The sequence below is a fragment of the Astatotilapia calliptera genome, chromosome 16, assembly GCF_900246225.1.
Source record: "Astatotilapia calliptera chromosome 16, fAstCal1.2, whole genome shotgun sequence".
Lineage (NCBI taxonomy): Eukaryota > Metazoa > Chordata > Actinopteri > Cichliformes > Cichlidae > Astatotilapia > Astatotilapia calliptera.
In genome coordinates this window covers 7,622,778-7,635,176 of record NC_039317.1, presented here as the reverse complement: position 1 = coordinate 7,635,176, position 12,399 = coordinate 7,622,778, and the positions used below count along the sequence as shown (strand labels likewise).

At 37.5% G+C, this 12,399-nt stretch overlaps 1 long non-coding RNA gene across 2 annotated transcripts; it reads right to left on the bottom strand.

Moving 5' to 3' along the window:
* Positions 1-9,050: 9,050 nt before the first annotated feature.
* Positions 9,051-12,172, bottom strand: LOC113008474 (uncharacterized). Of its 2 annotated transcripts, XR_003270022.1 has the most exons (5): positions 11,863-12,172; positions 11,097-11,162; positions 10,591-10,746; positions 10,046-10,138; positions 9,051-9,756 (listed from the first exon to the last, which is right to left on the bottom strand). It is a non-coding gene; the product is annotated as an uncharacterized LOC113008474 (long non-coding RNA). The 2 variants fall into 2 exon arrangements; XR_003270021.1 differs by having other exon boundaries at positions 10,046-10,746.
* Positions 12,173-12,399: the final 227 nt, after the last annotated feature.

Below are 12,399 nucleotides of genomic sequence, written 5' to 3'. Positions count from 1 at the left end.
CAAGCTAAAACAGCTTAATGCAGATGTGCCTATCTGAGACATAGATTGATATCAGCTGATGTAGGCCGGCACTGAGATCAGCTGATTTCACTGGACTGCAGCTAAAAGATGTCATGGCTTGCAAGAAAAATTTTTTTTCTTGATTTTATAACCCAATATTTTTTTTCAAACCATGATGTTTATCCAAATCCAAACAGGTTTAGTGCCTAAACTGTAAATAAAGGTGAAACTAAAAATGTTTAAAATGTGCTTGTAACTTTCAGTACTGCCAGGCTTTTAACATCCAGAACATTTTTCTGTCTAAATAAGAGAGATTTACATTTCACATGATGGAATTGGGAAGAACTGTGACATCTTGGGATGAGTCAAGTTCAGTATTGCCAAAAACATCCTTCAAACTAAATCAGGCATCTCGTATTTTGAGAGTAAAAACATGTAAATGGTAAGTGTCCTTGGTGTACAAGTCTTTATTTTAACTCTTTTTAGCTTAAACTTTTTCAGCTTGCTATATTAAATCTAAATTTTATTGACCTTCCTTAAAATAGAAAGTTGTTTAGATGTAAGCTGCAGAGAAATCTTAAAGTGTCAAAAGGTGCCATTAAATAAAAACTGAATTTACTGTTTTACCAGCTGCTGTAAGACTTTGAGGCCATTAATGCAGTGTAGAGCTGTGCAAATATATTTACACACACATATATATATATATATATATATATATATATATATATATATATATATATATATATATATATATATATATATATATGTGTGTGTGTGTGTGTGTCATGTTCGGCTGCATTTACTGACAAAGAATCTGGCAACATGTTCCAGACCCTCCCCAAACCGCTCACCTCTTTCCAATCATATACAGATCTGTTCTGGTCTGCTGGCTTTAACAGAGGCAAAGAGAAGTAGCTGCAATAACGACCAAACATCCTTCTAAAGACTGAAAATGTTGTGTGTACTTTACTGAGCTGCAGAGATTCAAATCTGCATTAAAACACATGGTTATGAAACAAAACACTTTTGGAGAAGTTTTCGGCATGTGTTCCCCCACTACACCTGCAGCAAACATACAGACTGATCAAAGGGTTTTAGTGTGTTGGGCTGTTAGAATAGATTCAGTCCTCCTCAGCACTGATTCTCCAAAGGTGAAAACAGGTAAAACATTCTTATTTATTCCTGTGACAAGACCTGTGAAATTCCCAAACACAAAATATGCATTACCCACTGTGGTGTGTTATTTTCGCAGTGTCATCATAATCTACAAATACAATTTTCTGGAAAGGCTGTTGATCCCAGAGAGCTTGAAAGCAAAAGGAAAACTTACCTTGATACTGTGAAACTCCACACAGCTCCCAGCCCTGCTCCTTGTAGTGTCAACCTGCTCATCCTCCATCCCCACTAACATCTCCATGTCAGTAAACCTCTGTGCTCCTGCTGGCATTGTGCATCTCTGCTGACAGAGTGAACCAGCTAAACCGACGTCGACCCTTAATTTTCCTCCTCCTTAAACTTTAATATTTGTGTCTTCCGTTTTATTCTTTGTCCTGCGGTCTTTCTCACAAGTCTCAGTCTCCACCCCTGCAGCATGCATGTAGATCCACTGAGATATACCAACAAGAAGACAAGCTTTAATTACAAAATGCCCATTAAATAATAAGAAAAGCCAAATTTTCTTAAACTAAGTTTCAACCCACTACTCTCAGGCTCTCTACTTGTCTGTCTGGCGGGCAGGGTGTTTGGTCCTGCCTGGTCAGTCATTCCCACCCCTCCTTTTGGCCGTTCATTCCATACCCAGACTAGTCCGTCTGGTGCCATTGGCTAGTCAGGTGGAAAGGGCCAAACGGGAGGAGGGGCTGAGGGCAAAAGGAGGAGAATGATAGAAGAAAAAGATGACTGGGGGTCATAAAGAAGACTGATAGTGTCATCCAAACTGTCACCAGTGGTGGAAAAGAAGGAAAAACACCACTGGTGTGCAGACAAGGAAGTGTAATTGACACATCCTTGTTTTCTTTTTAAATAGGACTAATTTCCACTGCCTCCTAATCTCTATGATTCCAAGGTTTAGGGGTCAGCAAGAGAAGGGAGAGAAGAGGGGGTAGCAGATCATCATAAGCCTCTTTATTGGTCCTGAGGCTTATCAGAACAACCTGTCAAAGACAGTTTAAGTAGCAAAATGACAAAAACAAAAAGAAGAGTGTGAGAACCAAAGATAGCAAACAAACTAAGGCAAAGGATCAAATAAACCGTGCTTCATATGTGTGTGTTTCTGTCTGTCTGAATGGGTGTGTGTCAGTGTCACCCACTGCTCTTCCCACAGACAGACCGCACACTGGTGTTCTTAACCTCTACCCTCTGCTGCCACAGCAGACTGTGCTATTCAAATACACTATGCTGAAGTGATAATAGGCACCATTATAAAGAGATATTTAAGCCTTGTATGGAGGGATGCTGTACACACACTCATGTATTTAAATAGAGAGCACTCACATGTTTAATAACACAGAGAACCGTTGTGCTACGTACATATACATATATACATATATATAAAACTGTGGGTGGGGCTTAACAAGTTGCACATATAAAATGTGTTCTCCCAGCAGAAGCATTTTTTACTATTTTAAACCGAAACTCTGAACATAACTTCCTCTCAACCAACATAGATTGTGAGTCTAATCCAGCCAGGTAAGCAGAGAGTCACTTTTGTGCCAGAAAACTGTCTTTAAGTTGGCTCAATAAACCACGAAGCCTTCCTAGAAACATTACAGGCTCTACAGAGGTTTAGGCGTAAGTACTCCAACAGCACACCAAACAGGAATCTCTATGAAGGAGGAAACGGAGAGGTAAATACAGGTACGCAAATACAGAGCAGGCAGTTTAACATATCATTAATCAAAACTGCAAGGTTACCCGCGCTACGCTACCATGTTTGGTAGGTTAACACCCTGACAACAAGCGGAGATGAGAGCCAGGTTTAAACGCTGCCACTGACTGGAGATAAAAAACAGTTTGTGTGCCTGGGTCCTCGCTGGACCACGACTACACTGAGAAGAGAGTTGTTAGTTTCACCCACAAACTCATCCACACACAGAGAGAGAAAGAGCGACCAAAAGACCTGCAAACTAAGGCAGGTCTGCACAAAATGGCTTTTTTTTCTTTTTTCTCCCACAGTGAACAGCACCCATCTGTGTAACAGCATAAACTGACTAATCTGCTAAGCAGCAAAGGTTTGTTCCAAAAGCTCTAGATTTGTCACTCGGTCCGTTTTTGGGTTTTTTTGTTATTGTTGTTGTTGTTGTTGTTTTGTTTTGGCAAAGAAAAAAATGTTGAAACAGTCAGAAAGTTCACAGCATTAAAAGTTGAGGACAGGGTTTGTGTTACAGTCCTTTCAGTCAGCAGTAGAAATGAATCAACTCAGTCAATGTTTGCTGTGGATGTTCATCAGCAGTTTGTCACTGTGAGATGAGGCTACATTCAGTCTCCATAACAGGCTTTCCACTCATTTTTGTCTTCCTCTCATTTCCCTTCCTCCTCAGATGTGGTCCCAACTCTGCCAAGTTCAAACTGCCCCAGTGACATCCTGAAATATCCATGAAAGCAACCACGATACAGCTTCAACACCTGGATGAAACCATGAAAAGCTCCCTGCACCCAGAATCTTGTTTTTTTCACAGTGAATTTTCCGCAAAAACACAATGTGTTCAGTAAGAAAAATTTGGAAATTTGCATCACTTTTTCGCAACATGCTTAGTGTGAATCAGCCTTTAGTATAATTATGTGTAGAGGATAGTTTTTGTTTGTTTGTTTTTAGATGTTTTGTTAATTCATTATCAGGGAAGAACTGGGACACAGCCTTTAGGAGGACCTTAGATTTGAAATGGGTTGCAAAGTGGCCTGCAGACGTTCATTCACTGTAATCAGGTCGATGTACTAGTGAAGCCTCTGTTAGATCTGATAATGAGACGTATAGAAGGCAGGTCATAACACGAGCCAGCTGAGCTTCATGACCCGCTTGAACCAAGAGCATACTCCAGTCTACAATGATACTGCAGTTTCCTAAAGTAAACGTGTGAGGTACTCTACATCTGTCTCTGGGTTCCTTGCTCATCCCGTGACTGGCAGGGTGTACATGCTGAGTTATTTAGAATGCAGCATATTTGGCAAAGCTGTCCATCTGTCTGTGTGTTTCTGAATGTCACAGCAGGATTATCATTGCTCACACTGCCACGGTTTAGCCTTGGTTACAGGTTTAGGTGCGTGGAAACCAAAACAGAAGGATGCCCGACACAAAAAAAAAAAAATCTTTCCACCGCTCCGGGAAGGACATTAGATGCTGTTCCCGGTAAAGGCATGGTTGAAAGGATTATGGTCTTCTGAGAATGTTTTAATGGGTTCAGTCAAAAATCCAGAATAAAAGAAAAACAGACATGATAAATAGCATGGCAAACCATAACAGTTGTAAGACCCAGACCTGGTGAGTGATTATCAGGCTTCAGTTACAGTTTTGTTCTTGTGTTACTTTCATCCTTCAGACATGACTTCAGCAGGCCCGGAGCAGTGTTTGTTCACTATGACAATCATCAGTGCCATAAAGGGTTCAGTCACAAAAAGACCCCCCACTAAAAAGACTCAAATTATTAACCTTGTTAAGATGCTGATATGGCTGACAGAACGATTTAAAGTCATGAAGCTTTAGTGTATCACTGACACTCAAAAACACAGATTTAAACAGCCAGGGTTTCACATGTTAAAAACATGAAGAGGGTAGAAGTCAAATCAGGTCAAAAGTTCGTGTTATATTTGTGCACTTATATTTCAACTGATTGTGAGATAATCTACAACTAAGAGGCCATTCTCTGTGTGCAAAACAGAAATAAGTGAAGATAATGTTGCTTGACTTTACAGCAACCTTTTGTATCACTGAAAGTGCAATTAAAGCTCCTCCAATAACAACTAATCAGTCTAAATGCTTCGTTAGGAACGACAGTTTTGTGTAACAGCATATGTTGTTTGATTTTGTTAAAGGTTAATCATATAAACAGTGATCCTCCTACGTTTTTCTATACTATTACTTCTAGTAAGGAAGAAAGAAGTACAGTCATCTGAAAAAGAAACTTTTCACATGACTCTGTGCAGTACAGAAAAACTAAGTACAGCTCATGATTTAATAGCTTGCGGAACCACCTTTAGCAGCTATAGCTTGAAGTAATCATTTCAGTATGACTTTATCAGTCTCTTACATCGTTGTGGTAGAAATTTTGGCCCACTCTTATTTTCAGCGTTGCCTCAATTCCTTGAGGATTGCATTTTTTTAAGCACAACTCTCTAAGGCAGCGGTGGGGAACTCCAGGCCTCAAGAGCCGGTGTCCTGCAGGTTTTAGATATCACCCTGGGTCACCACACCTGAATCAAATGATTAGTTTATTATCAGCCCTCTGGGGAACTTCAAGACATGTTGATGAGTTCATTTAGCCATTTAAATAAGCTGTGTTGGATCAAGGACACATCTAAAACCTGCAGGACACCGGCCCTTGAGGCCTGAAGTTCCCCACCCCTGCTCTAAGTCTTGCTGCAAGACCCATTTTTTGACCAGTCTTGGGTTGTTGGACGATAGCCTCACATTTGACTCTAGAATACTTTGGTCGATGTTCGTTTTAGAGAGAAGAGACCTGGAAACTTTCCTAAACAAGCCACACCTGTTCAGGCTTTTTCTAATTGTACTCTCATAGATTTTAACATTTAACATTAACTAACAGAGGCCTGTAGAGTCTAAGATGTAGCCCTTCAAATTATAGACATAAACACACTGAGAATTATGGTGTCTGTCATGCTGCCCTATTTTATTTGATAAATTTGTGAAAGGAGACAGAGCCTTAGATGTTCTTTAGGCGTTTAAATTATGGTGAAAACATATGAAAGTAGTAGTGTGAGTTTAAAAAAAGGATTTTCTGTGATTCTATTAAACCTGTGTTGACACTCTGCCCCCCACCACTCCCCAGAAATCCACCCGCTTGTTGTGATAAGCTGTGAACTGCAGGAATCTGGCATTAAGATAAGATAAGATATTTTGACGGCACATGATCGCTTATTTGGACTCCTTCTCTCTCTCTGTCTGTTTAGATCTGGCTTGACTCCATTTTCAGCAGTTTATATAAGCAATACGTATGTACACTCAAAAAAATGAAACGTTGACTTTAATTAAAATTATTTTGTCAACAGGTTCCACGAAATTGAATTATGTTAGTTTAAAGCAAAAATCTTTAGTTCATCTAATTTAAAAAAACTACTTAAGATTAACAAGACATATTTAAGACTAACTAACTCAAGTTATGTTGTATGAACAAAGATGATATATTTTCAGGTTAGATAGTTTAGATTAGTTACTTCAACACATTTCTTATTTGTGGCAGTAAAATGTTAAATTTAAGTTAGATTAATTCAAATATTATATTTTCAGCCACCTTGTGCTTTATTAATTAGTTTTACATAAATCTATTTTGTCAACAGGTTCCACACAAATGAATTAAGTACATCCAACTTATTTTTTAAAATTTCTTTTATTGCCAACACATTCAGTGAGCATTTGTGTAAACCCAGTCCAAAATAAAACACAACAGCTCATTAGGGTTAGTAATTAACAGTATGTAGACAGATGCAACATCAAGACTTTAAATTAAATGTCTGTATCTACCAGAAATAGAAGAGAGAAAAAAAAATGCATTGAAGATCACATAACACATTGATAAGATGACACTTGAGTTATGCACATGTGATGCTAGTAAGGTCTGTGAGTGTTTTTTTCTTTTAGTGTCTAAAATGGATAGCAAAGTTGCTATTTGCAATGATTGCTTAGGGTCAGTCCAGTAACACAATGCCAATGAAGTGCTTTCCTTTAACAATGCAAAGTGAAGTGTCCACCTCAATTTAAAAAAAATTTATGTAACAACAACAACAACAACAACAACAACAATAATAATAATAATAATAATAATAAATAGTCCACTGATATTAGCAATCAAAGAAAATTACATCACCATCCCAAATAAAACTTTAACAAAACATGCCAACATTATGGTCTAACAATAAAACAGCTTGTCAGCGTTCAGTTTTTTTGCAACAGCACAGCAGTAACCATTTAACACTTGCCACTGTCAACATTTATTTTACTAGTGTTTGGGCAAAAAACTTCAGATGTAAACATTTTAACATGGAAACAATTGTTTGTCTTTAAAAGTCCACAAAATATACATTCATCCTGCATTCCCAACTTGGATGATCTGATATCCTCGTGTTGGTGTTGTTCCCAGACCATCATGAAAATGTTGTCACATTGTTGTGACGTTATTCTTTTGCGCGCCAAGCCATTCGTGCATTTATGAAATTCCAATGTTGCAAGGCAAGGCAAGGCAAGGCAAGTTTATTTGTATAGCACAATTCAACAACAAGGTGATTCAAAGTGCTTTACAGAGACATTAGAAACAAGAACAAATAAAAAGCATGATTTAAAATTGATTAAAACAAGCAAATAAACTAACTAACTAATTAACAAACAAACAAACAAAACAGTATATAAAATCAAAACAGATAAAATCAGAACAGTAGATAAAATCAGTAGTTAAATGTAAGTTTTGAAATTTAAGCTTAAAGTGTGGATTTGGTGCTTTATTCAAATGCAGCTGAGAACAGGTGAGTCTTCAACCTGGATTTAAATAAACTGAGTGTTTCAGCTGATCTGAGGCTTTCTGGGAGTTTGTTCCAGATATAAGGAGCATAAAAGCTGAATGCAGCTTCTCCGTGTCTGGTTCTGACTCTGGGAACTGATAAAAGACCGGATCCAGATGACCTGAGGGATCTGGATGGTTCATACTGGGTCAGGAGGTCATTGATGTATTTTGGTCCTAAACCATTCAGAGCTTTATAGGCCAGCATCAGAACTTTAAAGTCTATCCTCTGACGGACAGGCAGCCAGTGTAAGGACCTCAGAGCTGGACTGATGTGGTCCACTTTTTTGGTCTTAGTGAGGACTCGAGCAGCAGAGTTCTGAATGAGCTGTAGTTGTCTGACTGATTTTTTAGGTAGACCTGTAAAGATGCTGTTACAGTAATCAAGCCTACTAAAGATGCATGGACTAGTTTTTCCAGGTCCTGTTGAGACATCAGATCTTTTATCCTTGATATATTCTTGAGGTGATAGTAAGCTGACTTTGTTATTGTCTTAATGTGTTTTTCTAAGTTTAGGTCTGCATCCATCACTACACCCAAATTTCTCGCCTGGTTTGTGGTTTTTAGATGTATAGATTGAAGTTCTCTGGTGACCTGTAATCGTTTTTCTTTGGCGCCAAAGACTATTACCTCAGTTTTGTTTTTGTTTAGCTGGAGAAAATTGTGGCACAACCAGTCATTGATTTCCTCAATGCATTTACCAAGAGCCTGTACAGGGCCTCGGTCTCCTGGTGACATTGTGATATATATTTGTGTGTCATCTGCATAGCTGTGATAGTTTATTTTGTTGTTGTTTATAATCTGTGCCAGTGGGAGCATGTAGATGTTAAACAGAAGGGGTCCCAAGATGGAACCTTGGGGAACTCCACATGTGATACTTGTCTGCTCAGATTTGAAGTTACCTATTGATACAAAGTATTTCCTGTTTTCTACGTATGTTTTGAACCAGTTTAGTACAGTTCCTGAAAGACCTGTCCAGTTCTCCAGTCGTTTGAGTAATATGTTGTGGTCAACTGTATCAAATGCTGCACTGAGATCCAGTAAAACTAGGACTGACATTTTTCCACTGTCTGTATTCAGACATATGTCATTAAACACTGCAAGGACAATATCAATTCTGCTTACTGTTTATTAAAGGGTTACGGTTAGGGTTAGGGTCAGTTGATCGGCGGACAGAGGCGGTTTCACGCAGCTTAAGTACAGTTTTTTGTTTTACGCCGGTTTTTCCCGAAGTCGCAAAAGTATGACGTCACAACATTCTGATTGGTCACTTGCAATGTTGATCCTGGAACAACATTTAGTATGATGATCTGGGAACAACACCAACACGAGGATATCAGATCAACCTCCTAACTTACCCTTATTTTTAGTATGTATTGCAATTACCTTTACAATGCACACAATGTAACACAAACTGAATATGAACATATTTCCACCTCATAACAATATGCCTTGAACGCTAATATACACACCACCCTTCAACATTTCTGGTGCAGTATCATCTCTCAATTAAATCCTTTAAATCTCAATACTTTTGATTGTCTCTTACTAGCCCCCCACAACAGTAAAATCTCTCAAATTGTAGTAGTTTACAAACTTTTCAAAATGTTCTAAATTTCTCTTAAATGTAATTTTCCCGTTATCTGTCATTTACAAATTACCATTTTATTCCCATTCAGCCTCCGAAAAACTTCTGTCCATCTGACAGAACATTCATCATCCAAATTAAAGGTTGGCTTATTCATTCAGTTTATTCTTGAGCAACTGTACCTTGGTCAAGAGTATGCTGACATACAGATGAAGGAAGAGCTTCTGAAGTACTTCAAAGAAAGCTTTCAGTCTTGAGGTTAACTGAGATTCAGTGCATATATCCCACCCATTAAGAGTGCACATGCAGAGGCCAGGTCTTCCAGGTCATGCAGGACACACTAGATGGTTATACCCACATCGGCTGGAGGAGTGCTGGCATCAGCTCTTTCGATGGTAAAGATAGCAAGGGTAATTTGTTCCAGCTCCCTCTGAACAGCTGTAGCTTAGACACAAAAACATAGAAAAATGGCATCCAGTTTTAAAAAAAGAAAGAAAAAGGGCCAAAGCTACCCTTTAATGACGTAAACACAATATTAGGAACATGCACCCCAGTGTGCCACTATTTCAGACTACAGATTCAACGATAAATATAAATAGTTTGGGTATACAAGAAGATTTCCCAAAACATTTAAACAGGTTCCATGCAAATTACAACAACAACAACATGCAACAACATTAGTTATTCAAAATTTGGTTTAATACAGATAAAAAACTAAACTAAAATTACCAACCAATTATTCTTTGAAGAGGATGCTTGGGTCTTCATTCAGGTAAAAAGGTAGTGCCCTGAGGACACACTCCCTCCCCTTTTCAATACTTTCCTTCTGTAGAGAGTGGCAGAGATACAGGAAGAGAAAACAGATATACTTTAGGATGACAGAAACTCACATTATACGCAAAATGAATGACATATCCACTGCACAGATAGACATGTACACAAGACCAACTAATCATCACATGGACATGAATAGTTAACCTGTTGGGCAGGGTTTCCACCACATTATATATGTCCATAATGGAGGTAAAGACAAACTAATACATCATCTTTTTTGCATTCAAAACATAACATAAAAACATTCACTTCTGGTTTAACCTAAATCAAGGGATCAGATTTTACATATGTTTAGGTAATTTAAATTTTCCAACGTTTTGAGTACCAAACTTTGTCTTGCTTAATATAAATGTAAGTGCACTGTGCAGCTACCATACACTAGCTGTTTAAATTTGAAAATGATCTTATTAGCCATAATATTTTGCTACCAACAGAATAACGCACCTGTGTGGCTGGGGCCAAAGTTTGTCTAATTTTCTTCCCTGCAACGCCTCCTTTTTTCTTGAAGACTTTTATGAGCTGGTCAGTGTATTGGTCAAGTTGTGTAAAAAGCCTTGGAACATGTGCAGCAGTAGTAATCCTCACATATTCTGCTTCCACCTGAAAATATGTCAACAAACACAACATACTGTACTGTAAATATACATACTATATGTACACATATACAAACTAAAACTAATGTAGTAAGACCTCATTAAAGCTATAATTTTAACACAAACATTTACACAAAATGCTAATGGAGCCATTACAGCTTTTATTGTTATTTATCAAGTTCCAAAAAATATTGATCACAGCTGATCTGAAAAGAATTTCATGCCTCAGGCCCTTGAACTGCAACCTTTACCATGGTTCAGATGTGGAGAAGAAATAACAGGGGCATGGGATGGGTCACAAAAGAAAACTTAACTTATAAAACAGTTTTGTTTTCAAAAGTATAACAGTTCACATACCACATACAAGCTCAGCAATACCACATACACCACATCAGTATAGGAGGGAGCAGGTAAAGGCAGGATCTGAAATTTATAAAGTAAAACAAGAAATTCATTACTTAATTTCAAGAAGCAAATTATTGTTTGAATTACAACTAAATAAAATACTACTCAGAAGAAAAGCAAGAGATTGACACTGCCATGTGCTAACTTTCTATAGAAGCAATTATCACCAGGTCTGTCGACCTCCATTGTCTGTCCACTCATATGTCTTGAATAATTTTATTAAAAAAATTAAGTGTGTACTTTCACAAACTGTAATTTATAACTACATTGATATGTATAACTCCGCTAGGAAACATGCTGTATTTACAGACCATTTTTACATAATACAGATTACTGATAGAGCAGAACAATGGTGTCACAGTGGCTTTCGCCCTTGACTTTTTGGATTTTAAATGTCACTTTATGCTATCCTTGCTATCCTATTCGATATTTCCGACTCTCGGATTACAGAAAAGGAATCCCAAGAAAGCAAATGGAAAAATAACCCCTTGAAAGAATAACCCCATGAACCCCTGTAGCTAATCCCTTAATAAAACAAAAAACAATAAAAATGTTTCTTACACAGTCCACAAAATAAGCATGTCCAGGACCCAGTAAAACTAATGTAAAACAAGCGCACGCAAACGATATAACATGTCTTGTAAGACAAACGCAAAATATAACCATGCTGGACATATAGATACTACACAACATAGTCAAAGAAAAAAAGTGGTCTTACCTCTCAAAGAAACAGTAGCTTGGCGCCAAAACAGCCTTTTTCAGTTAAATTTGAAGTCTTGCGCATGAGCAGGCACAAGCCGTGAAACCTTCTTGTTCTGCGCGGTTTCATTACAACTGTTTTTGCATTACTGCCACCTTGTGGATATACAAGGTATATCGATCCTAATTGACTTAACTTAAATGTTATGCGATCAAGTAACACATTAGTATTATGTACGTTGAATAATAGACACAATTACGTAGACTTGATTAGAAAAACATATGTTAACTTAACAAAAACATATATTTTAAGTAAAATGAAAATAAATAATTAATATACACTGAACAATCCACCTCATTCATTTTTTTGAGTGTATATGAAAGGATTATATTCTGATGTCATGGTAGAAAAACTATCTTTCTATAAGATATTTAAGGACATTTATTTTTAATAGATATGTTCATGTTTTCTATATTTGGCATTTTCATTTTGATGTTGCAAATGACATAAATAGCCTAAATATTTTACAATTTTTCACATTTAATGCAACCTGAG